We start from the raw sequence: 11,336 nt of genomic DNA, 5'->3' as shown, positions 1-11,336 counted from the left end.
ACAAAAATGGGGGTTGTTTTCCTTTCATTTAAGCCGTGGAAACTTATCAACAACCTCCACACACACCAAACAGACCAAATGATAAGCTGTGAGACAAACACAGACGTAAAAGTCTCTCAAGAAACGGTGATGAGTGTCAGATGGAGATGAGAGAGTTAACGGGACTTTGAGGAAACGGGGCGGGTTTATTCGCTCGTGTTGGGTTTCACAGACACACAGTACACATGACTCTCCAATGGCCGCTGCCTTTTACGCGGATCAACGATAACTTTTACACATCTAAACGCTCTGAATATCACGATTATTGGGCGTTTCTGAATCGGACGGGGAACTTTATTCACGCGACGTCCTGAACGCGTTGCATCTGCTGTAGGTGTCAGTGAGGCGGCGCGAGGGCGGAGTCAACAGGTTCAGGTATTTATCTTCATTGACTCTCACCTCACCTTCATTAACCAAGACTGCTGAAGAGTAACAAACTGTTGCGTTGTTTTCTTTACAGACTAAACACAGACAGCATTACACTAAGTGTTTTGCAGTCCCGATAGTGTGAAACGATAAAAATTGCGCCACTAAGTGAGCATTACAGTACAGAGAGGTTGGATTTTGCGATTTATGACGCCGAAATATGGTGTCTAGGCAGGGAAGTCTGCGGGGTTTGAGGCACTAGACACGGTGTTGCAAAAGTTGTTTTAATAGTGTAGTTAAATGGGCATGTTTCACAGTTAAGTGAGTACATAAAAAGTACATTGACACAGACCGTATCTGTTTAAATACAAGCGAAAATATGTAAGTTGTAGAAGAATGTTAACCCAAATATATTGACCCTGATAGCACACATACATCTGGCTTACATCTATTTGACGTCTGCATTTACATCTGCAAGACATCTACATTACTTAGTTTGCTCATCTGCACCACGTCTCGGAGATGTCTGCTGTCAGACGTCACATAGACATCTAGAAGATGTCTGTTAGATGTATATGATTTAGAATGGATGTAAACCAGATCTTTCTCATAAGTTTAGCAGATGTTTTTACGTAGCAGATCTCCAGATCTTTAGCAGACGTTCAGACATCTCCGAGACGTATTGCAGATGAGCAAACTATGTATTTCAGATGTAAATGCAGACGTCAAATAGACGTACATCTGGGTTGATGTATCAGTTTTATTTTTTGGGTCCCAGCACTTTTTCATTTGCGCATTTTCAATTTCTAAGCTGTGTAAAGATGACAGACAGATACCTTTACAAAGAAGGCTGTGGTATCGAAATGTAGACTATTTTCATGATTCAGTACAATATGTGTAGGCTATCATGGCATCTTCACAGTACATAGAGTACAAAAGTATTACTAAGTCAAACAAGTACATTAGCATAGGTTTTTTTACAATTTGATTTCAATTATTGTTATCTTTTAATAAAGATGCATTTATTTTTTGGTGGCAGTGGTCCCACAGGGATTGGGATCGACTACAAGGAGGATCCCACATTTTATTGCAAACAATAGCTGTTGTTGGTGATGGCTCCGGTTACCGTGGGAACATATTAAGGTTTATTATAAAATGGTCAGCTCTGGTCCTTGATTCTGATTGGTTGAGCCGAGTTGTAAGCCGTTATAAAATACCCCGATTTATAACGTCTGGCCACATTACATAGCCTAAATATCACTTTGTTTACTTTTTTTTATGAAGCCTTGCTATGCATATGGAATAACCGTTTTATAAAAGCAATAAACCATGCAAAGCAGTGTGTTACAGTGCATTTTAAAATGGCTAAGGGGTTTTTAGCAACTCTGCTTCACGTCGTGCCACATCGCCCTTAGCTGTTATAAAATGCACTGTAACCCACTGCTTCTTGGGGGTTATTGCTTTATTAATCACTTGAAAGCAACTATGGTGTAACCATGGTCAAACGTTGCTCTACACAAACAGAGTTCATAGTTAAATCTGAAAGGAGCTCGAATATGTACAGCAAGGTGCAAATAAGTTAAGAATAAAGCTACAGTAGGGTTTTTAAAAGGTTCATTTATTTTATTCATGAACAAAGTGAAATTAAGCGATAACATATGACCTACTAATAATATCTTGCAATGAAATGCCTTCTGTAGAAGCCACAGGTCAGTGTCTTCCTGTATTTCTGTTCAAAAACTGCACAACCCACAATCCTGAGGAGAAGAGCCTCCAATCAAGTCAATACCATAACTAAGAAAGCTACTAAAACTTTTTGTAAGCTGTATCCAAATATACATTTATTTCTTAAGCTATTCCAGGATCTACTGTTATATTTATGGCGACGACCAGTTAATCCATTCACAAGTTAGCCTACACAAATGTTGGGTGAGGGACAGTTTAATATCCCAAGTTGACCTAACCTGCATGTCTTTGGTTGCTGGGAGGAAACCGGAGTACCATGAGTAAACCCATGCTGACGTAGGGATAACCGGGGATCTTTTTTCCTGTGAGGTAACCGTGCCAACAGGCCACAAAATTTTGTAGTATTAACACATTTATACATACGCATTTATATATATTCAGGTGCTGGTCATTTAATTAGAATATCATCAACAAGTTGTTTTATTTCACTAATTCCATTCAAAAAGTGAAACTTGTATAATGTTTACATTCATTCCACACAGACTGATATATTTCAAGTGTTTATTTCTTTTAATTTTGATGATTATAACTGACAACTAATGAAAACCCCAAATTCAGTATCTCAGAAAATTTGAATATTGTGAAAAGGTTCACCTGTATATATTAACAAAAAATATTTACGAAGTTGGACTGAAACGTAAGATTTAAAGTGGATGTTATTTACTGACTGTTATCATGGAAGTGGGAATTGAGCCAGAGAAGTTCAGCAGTGTTCCTCCTCACTCTCACAGTATGAAGTGAATGATGGACCGCTGGGAAAAAAATGTGCTTGAATGCACATCAAGTCGTTTTGGATCAAAGCATCTGCCACATAAATAAAAACGTAATTTAAAAATATTTACTGAGAACATTCTCATATTTATAAGACTCAAAATATGAAATAATGTGTTGGATACAATATTTGGGACCCAGTCTATGAAAACTCTTCACTCATGTTTCAAAAAACTTGTTTGTTGTATTTGTTCAGTGTTAGGGAGTAACTAGTAACTTGTAGCGGCGTTACACAATTTAATTGTCAAAAAAAGAAACTGTAATTCGTACAGGTAATGTGAAAAATATGTAATTAAATTACAGTTACTTACGAAAATGTTAAAAGGAACCTCGGGTACAGAAAGATGTTTGGCTTGATATATTTACAATGGCATTGACTTTATAAATATAAAAACAGTGTAATTGTCAGTGTATTCATAAACTTTGAAAAAAGATTTTGACTTTGAGGCCGACATTTTTTTTGCGTCAAAATCCGTGACATCTAATGGTCGCAACCTAAACCCGTTCTCTTAACGCTACAGTGAAGCACACACGTTTTCCATATATAAGAGTAAAATATGAGACGTCAAACATAAGATCAGATATATAAATACACAGGGGACAGTAGCTGCCGGTATGTCCTCTTGACACAAGCCAACCAGTCTGTCTGCCATAAAAGAATGCGAAATGTCAAGAATCAAGGTAAATGTGCATTAAATCATAACTTTAAACTAACGTCTTTAAGACAGTTAAGACTATTTAAGACATCATAATCCGCCGTTATCGTTTACTTTATGCATTATGAGAATATGCTGATAAAAACTATAATAAGATACTCAGGGTTTGGTTAATTATTCTGTATTAGAGCACATATTAGCCCCCGTCAGCTAATGAGCAAGAGAGAAAAATAGGCTACTGATAAAGTAAAAAATCAGAATAAAATACATTTTTATTATGGCTAAAAATCTTGCAATTCGCAATGATTTTTGTCACGGTTTGGACACAGAAGGAGAGCCCAAGAGCAGGCAGCAGTGCAATAACTCAATATTTATTTAAACAAAACAAAAAGACCCACGATGGGGTAAAACGGTAACGAGACAATCCAAATTACAAAACATGTACTTCCCCTGAGGGGGCAAAAACAAGAGACAGGATATTAAAATAAAACACTAAACCGGAACAAGGCTTGACTGGGACTGCAAGAATCTAGACTGAGGTTAGCATAACATGCCTTGCAAGAACCAAAACGAAACAACATAGGACATCAAACACAAGGACATTAAATAGGGGAACTAACAAAGGATATTTAACAATGGGCAGGTGTAGGTAATAAAACACTGAAGGGAAGCTAACGAGTGAACAAGAGGGGCTGGGCCAAAGAAAAAACCGGAGAGAGCATATGGAAGGCCAACAGGGCCAAGATGCCTCTCTCCACATAAAACCTAAGGCTTTGCCATGACTCTGCCACAAAACCAAGAAAGACATGACATGATGAGGCAGAATCATGACAGATTTTGGTTATTAATAATATGTTTGTATTTTTTCTGACCAACAATATTAAAATGTATGAAAATACACAAAATAGCGTGTTTATTTTCTTCAACCAAATAACAAAGAAATTAAAATATTTTATGTGTTTCTAACTACAAACGCTAGTACTGTAAGGCTATAACAACATATTAAATCATACATCTCTCTATACCCTGAATTCCCTTTAATGAGGGCATTACATCTGAATATTTTCTGTATGCCTCCTGCCAAGGCCATTTAGTAAGGCCATGCTATTCTGACGCTTTTGATTCGTTTTTCATTTTAGATGCCACGTCTGCCAATCACATCAGTCCTCACTGCTTCTAAAAGCTACGACCATTCTGAGGATTAACACCTGCCTGGTGAGCGATAAAAATGTGTTCCGTTGCAATTTAAAAATAACTTCATTCAGAAATCCGATATGTGCGGAACTTTAGACGCCTTTACTATTAGTATACATTGTGGTGCGTTTTTGTGGGCAAACTTGGAGGCAGTAAGATCCCTGACCTTATCACAAATGCTAGAAAGCACGTTTAATCATAAGAACGTCCGTTCCACCTCATCCCAAAGATGCTCTATTGGGTTGAGATCTGGTGACTGTGGGGGCCATTTTAGTACAGTGAACTCATTGTCATGTTCAAGAAACCAATTTAAAATGATTCAAGCTTTGTGACATGGTGCATTATCCTGTTGGAAGTAGCCATCAGAGGATGGGTACATGGTGGTCATAAAGGGATGGACATGGTCAGAAACAATGCTCAGGTAGGCCGTCGCATTTAAATGATGCCCAATTGGCACTAAGGGGCCTAAAGTGTGCCAAGAAAACATCCCCACACCATTACACCACCACCATGATTGCATTAATGAGAATTAAATGATTTCAGTTTTCAATTCCGCCTGGTATATTCAAACTCGGTCTCTCTCACTAACACTAATCTATAACAAAGCTTTACTGTAAGCTCTGGCTATTTTTGAATGACGATCAGATTATTTGTTCTATTGAGTAAACTGGACGTTTGTTGAAATCACTATAGCTGAATTTTGTAAAACACAATTAGCCGTTATTCTGCAGAGGTTTTGCAGAAGGAAAGTGGTATTCATGAAAACTTGGTTTCTGCTGCAGGTCATTAATTCAAGGGCCAACACACTTTTCCAACACGCTGTACTGCATGTGTGTATGTGTGAGAGTTCAGATCTATTGTATTTACTTGCTAAACGTTCCCTCGTTTCAAATAACTCATGTGTTCTTGATGTTTTGGCCGGTGTTTCAATGTTTAACAGCTGTAACGCTTTGTGTGTGTTGACACGCAACAACACAAACAATGTTCAGTACAACACACAGGTAACGGGAAACATGGCCCAGCATTGTAATAGCGTAATATAATATTTAGCTGTGTTTGTGTGTCGTTACTTGATGTTCCAAAATGACGCACGGTCAGCTCTTTCTTTGCTTCTTGATGAGAGGAGACCTCTTGATGATGAGTAAGGCCATGTCAGCACGGCATGGAAAAAGCGTCCTGGCATTAAGAACTTGATAGTGACTCAACATCTCCTGGCAAATTATATTTCATTATTTTCAACTGCCTCGTTTTGGAGATATTGTTTTACTTATTTTTGCATAGCAAGACCATATGTGGATTGTTTTGCAATTGAAATTACAGAATTGTCGGCTGCGGTGGATTTGAATATGGTTTCTGTTATTTTAGGGTGTCACGGTTATCATTGTGGACATCATATACCTCATCAAAGCTCTTAGGATGATGAAAAAGGATGATTACGTCACTTAAAAACGTTTCTTTTGTTATTTGACATTTACTGAAAGGTTTCGCTTTTTTGTTTTAAAACCTGTGAGAATTGAGAAATGGAAATTATGTCATGTACTCATTCTCATGGTTTCTCCTGTGGCTTCCTTTCTTCCTGTGACACACATTTAATTCAACTGCGTGTGAACGTGATTAGTATCGAGATTGTGAAATATCTTGTTATATGCTCGATCAGCATGTGTCTTCTACTGTCAGCAGAGATTATTTCTTTGTTTTACTGTAGTGTAAAGGTACCATTTAAAATGTGTATTTTTATCTACTTCTTACATTCTTTTCCCACAGTTTACTGTGCAGAAACCGCTAAAAGTAAGCCATGCGTATGTTAAGTATGTAAACACAACGCCTTCTAGCTACGCAAACATAATTTCACGTATCATTGAGTTTTGAAATGTGTTGCATATCTCAATTGCAATTCATATTGTAAGGTAGGGATGCATTGTACAGTACCCTTTATAATGATCCGTACAAATACATTTGATTTTTTTCATATGTACCCCACAGCTTTAGATTTGTATTTAAATCATTGACTTGTAGTGCTGATGAGGCAAAGAAGCACCCTGGACATGTGGCCAGTCCATCACGATGGGAAACAGCAATGACACATAAATGAAACTAGTCACATTGAGTACTTTGTTGCATGTCATTTGAAGACAATACATGCTTAAAATTCCCAACCTACAGTTTAGACATCAGCAGGTGCTGGGTATCTTCTTTGGTGATGCTTGTTTCGCGTGCAAGTCTCCTTTAACTTTACGAAATTATCCATGGCTTTACTACAGTTGAAACCAAAAAAACACGGTTTCTATTAGGGCTGTTTATCGCCATCAACTTCATGATACGCATCCCAATACAAGGCCATGATGCGATACTTGTCAATTTTTTATTACATTTCTCAAATAACAGAATAGATTTAGAGCAAAATAAACTTGCAGAATTTCTCTGATATAAAAACTTTTCGCCTTGATGCCCGATGACTCCTGAGATAGGCGCAGGCTCCCCGTGACCCGAGGTAGTTCGGATAAGCGGTAGAAAATGGATGGATGGATGGATAAAAACTTTTCGGTTAATCTCACAAATCAATGCATAAAGTAGCTTTGAGAATGAGTATAAACTTGCAGAAAATCAAGGCTACATTATATGTATGCAAGTGTTTTACAAATTGTTTGCTCTTCACTTTCTATTACACGCACATAATGTTGAAGAGCCCATCTACTGTATAAGAAGCGACCGGCACGTGACTATATCCCACGAGCAGCGGGAGTTTCATTGATTTTAATTTGATTTAATTGTTTTTTACTAGTTAAGGCAGAAGCAGTGCTGCGTCATGTGTGTGTTGAATTAAGACCTACACGACACTTACTTTACACTTTGCATTAAACATTTTTGCGAATTATACGAGATTGGGTTTTCATGTAAACTGCTCTCACGGATGCAGAGAGAAGGTAAGAGAGCACGCTCTTAAACACTTTAACACAAATCTTTTCTTCAGCATATCGATATCATGCGCCATTCTGTTCAGATGAGGTGACTGACCTGGCCAGGCAATTTCCCTTCCTCCATTTAAAAAAAATATTCTTTGTTATTTAAAATGCGCCCAACCATATGATTTTTGCTTCAAATTAGTTTGCAACTGTACAGCAGCTGTACATCATTAATGAAGATGACTGAGTTAAGTCAAATAAATGTTTTATAAATGAAACAGGACCCTCCGTAATATTTAGGTCAAAGACCCAAAGTGCATTTAAAAGCCACTACATGGCTACTTTTGATTGCTTTTTGATGAAGAAAGATTTTCTCTGCTTGCAATTTTCCACTAAAATATTTTATAACCAAGCATGCATAGGATGCTGAATTCACAGTATAGTCTTATGTAAAAGATCTGTGGTATCTGCAGACATATTCAGAGCTATTTGTGTGAAGTGTTTGTTGTTTTATAATGCGTACCATTGCACATGCTTGTTTGAAAATAAGCGGTGTTTAATTTGTGCAATGCAGTATGCATTAAGCTGTAGGCTAGGAATCGTTTCTATGTGAAGCAACAGTGGGTAATGCTGGAGTGATTTTATTGCCTGAAGCTTTGACGCAGCGCTCAATGCCTCCGGAGAGCACGAGAGTGTGGGAAAAGACGGAGAAGATGGAGAAAAAGCAGGAATCGGAGCAGGGATTGTAAAGTTAAACCATCATGATGCCTGGAGCAGATAAAGGCACAGACTGCTCTGTGCAGGTTACTGAGCGAATACTGAGGATCGCACACACACCCTAGAAAACGTATTTTTCTTTAACACACCAGCGTTTTATCTTCTTCTTGCTTTGATGGTATGAGATAATCTCCACGTGTCAGACGGGGCCAAGCTGTGTGCTCATGGGAGCAAGAAAGAGTTAGTGAGGGGTAAAATGAAAAGCTAGCTTGGAAAAGTGAGAGAAGACAGTAAGGTATGAGAAGACTTTATTTTTCACATGACATGCTTTTAGAGGGAACTTTGTCACAGTACAGTGGAGATGCATGCAGTTGTGTCTATATATAATAGCCGTGTTAGACAGTTTCCTTCTAAGGAGATGTTAGAAAGATGAAAGTTGATGTGAACAAGAGCAACATTAGTGATGAGACAGAAAGTCAACTTTGTGCTTGAGCATTCAGCTCATCTGATCTGCCTTCTTGTACCAGAGGCAATTTATAGCAATAAGAGCCTCCAGAGCATAAAACTACACAGCAAATACAAATATTAGGTTAAAAATGTGGATCTGTGATGTAATGGACACATGTAATGCGTCCCCATGGGATCTTATCATACGGCATAATTTTGGGGCCGACCTTTGGGAGTTTCTGTGTGATGTTTAGGAAGCCTATATTTAAAGCAACACTTTGTAGTTTTTTCGAGATAAAAATATTGTCTCTAAAATGATTACAGTGGCAGAACAACTCTTAACCGGACGAATGCTACTTACGCTGCTTCCTGAGCAGCCTCATGCCGGCTACAACCAAACTCTGTAAGTTCTGTTTTCGGGTCGGTACACACAGCCCCGCCCATCGCCTGCCTACGGAAGAGTGCAGAATGGTTTCCAAACAATATTTCTGCATTCGCAGGTTTCACCACATTAGTCAACAAATCCATGTGTATTGCGCTGCCCACAGGGAAGCTTATACAGCGACATTATTTACGACACTTGTCACGGACAATTGTGCTTATCAGCCACATGGGGGAACCTGTGAGCAGAAGTCCAATAATGTGTCTTTAAGTTTAGGAACTGTATGTGTGTGTGTGTTTAGGAGAAATCTTCATATGGAATTTCTATTATTGGTGTTTCCCACAGATTTTATTGGACCTACAGGAAAAAAGTGACTTTGGAAGGCAGTCAAATCTTATATAATAGGGTGGAGCAGAACATGCATGGAAATGCGGCGAGGCAAAGAGAAAATAACACAGGCTGCTGTATGGAGGACGTTCTGCCTTCCAGTACAAAGAGCCGATCTGATAATCTGTGGAGAGATGCTTGCCACAAATTAGCTGAAAATACATTTAAAAAGGTTTTAGTGCGGTTTGAGCTGAAGAAATATATGCTTTGGTACAGTAGATGCCCGCTTTAAGTTTTGGTTGGAAATATGTCATTTATGTCTTCGGATGGATGGATCTCTTCCCCATTCAAGTAGATTGGACTTTGGTCTTGTTATGATTTGAAAGATGCAGTGTGTAATTTTTTTTGAGGATCAATTGACAGAAAGGCAATAATCTACATAACTATGTGTTCAGAGGTGTATATATCCATAATGAGGTGTTAGGTTTTCATTACCATAGTATGAGCTATTTCTTTCTACATACACCACGGTTCCTCTTGTCCTCTTCCATGGAATTCACCTTGCTGTTTCTACAGTAGCTCTAAACGGAAAAACTGCTCCACAAAATGCTTTGCAAAAAAATCGAATCTCCTTCATCAAAGATGTGAAAACATGACTTTGGACAATGTTGGGGCTTAGTAAAACTTTGCATGCAAACACTTTGTTTGGCTATTGTTATCCAACATTTAAAGCGGCCCTAACACACAGGGTTTCTTCCAATCTCATATTAATCTTGAGTACCAATAGAGAAGTATAGCATACTGTAGTGGAGTACTTGATTCGAGACCGGTGCGCGCACAGCCTCTTTTCCGAGAGAATTGTCCAATAAGGGACAAACATTTTTTTTCAAAAAAAATCCGAAACCTGTACAATCGCTGGGGGAGTTTATTGAGCACAGACATACTACGTTTTACGCCCAACTCATTTTTGACAAGTTGACCATGTTAAGCATGACATTGCATTAACATTGTAAAGAAGTCAGAATTCATGACACATCGTTGCAGCACCCCTTTAATAAACATATACACACTTCCTTTAAAAACCTAAGAATGTTTCGTCCCGATTGATCAGGGTTTCCGAGAAGTGGGTTTGTGTGTTGGTGTTTCATATGGTCTCCCTTACTTTAAATGGCAAAGGAATGTTACAAGTTTAATAATAACAATAGTTTTGTAAAATACTACTAATAAAAAAAACTAAATAAATATTTTTGAATTCAAACATGCCAATGTGCCATGAAGTTAGATCTCAGGGGGAACTTCAAGTAAATCATTTAGGGGGGCTGCAATAAAAGCAAATAATAGGTTGTAAAATATGTAAATCGTACAATATCATTTTATGGGTAAAACAGGTGCAAACATTGTGACATACTGATTTGGAAAGTTTGTGACAGAGCTTGGGGAATTTCTCTTTTAAATCATCAGTGGTCTTTAAGTAAAATAACATTGTGAGAAAAAACTACGGCCTCCAACATCAACATGAACATCAACATTTCGTTTCTAAAGCGTAAAGTCTGTCCCAAATGCAAGATGAACTCCCCTTCAAGATATCGCTAAGCCGCCATATAGATCCAATGTGTAATTTAGCTGGTAAAGTATAGCATCACAATACATTAAAATCGCTCATATCAGTGCAGAACAATACAGTAAACGACTGTTACAGTACGCTAACATCATACACACTGTAATTAACCAGCAGACCGTAAACTGCAGACAAGCTCTCAGGTTGCATTACGATGTAATTACATGTCA

The 11,336-nt window shown here is 38.0% G+C and overlaps 1 protein-coding gene across 2 annotated transcripts in view; it reads left to right on the top strand.

Moving 5' to 3' along the window:
- The first annotated feature begins 212 nt into the window (after nt 1–212).
- The window catches only part of raraa (retinoic acid receptor, alpha a), a 105,704-nt gene continuing 94,580 nt past the window's right edge, over nt 213–11,336 (top strand). For both annotated transcript variants that reach the window (XM_056771681.1, XM_056771682.1), the window contains exon 1: nt 213–414. The gene's annotated coding sequence lies outside the window, so the exon portion shown is untranslated. The remainder of the gene's footprint in view (nt 415–11,336) is intronic.

The sequence above is a fragment of the Triplophysa dalaica genome, chromosome 17, assembly GCF_015846415.1.
Source record: "Triplophysa dalaica isolate WHDGS20190420 chromosome 17, ASM1584641v1, whole genome shotgun sequence".
In the NCBI taxonomy this organism is placed as follows: Eukaryota; Metazoa; Chordata; class Actinopteri; order Cypriniformes; family Nemacheilidae; genus Triplophysa; species Triplophysa dalaica.
This window is presented reverse-complemented; position numbering and strand designations above follow the sequence as displayed.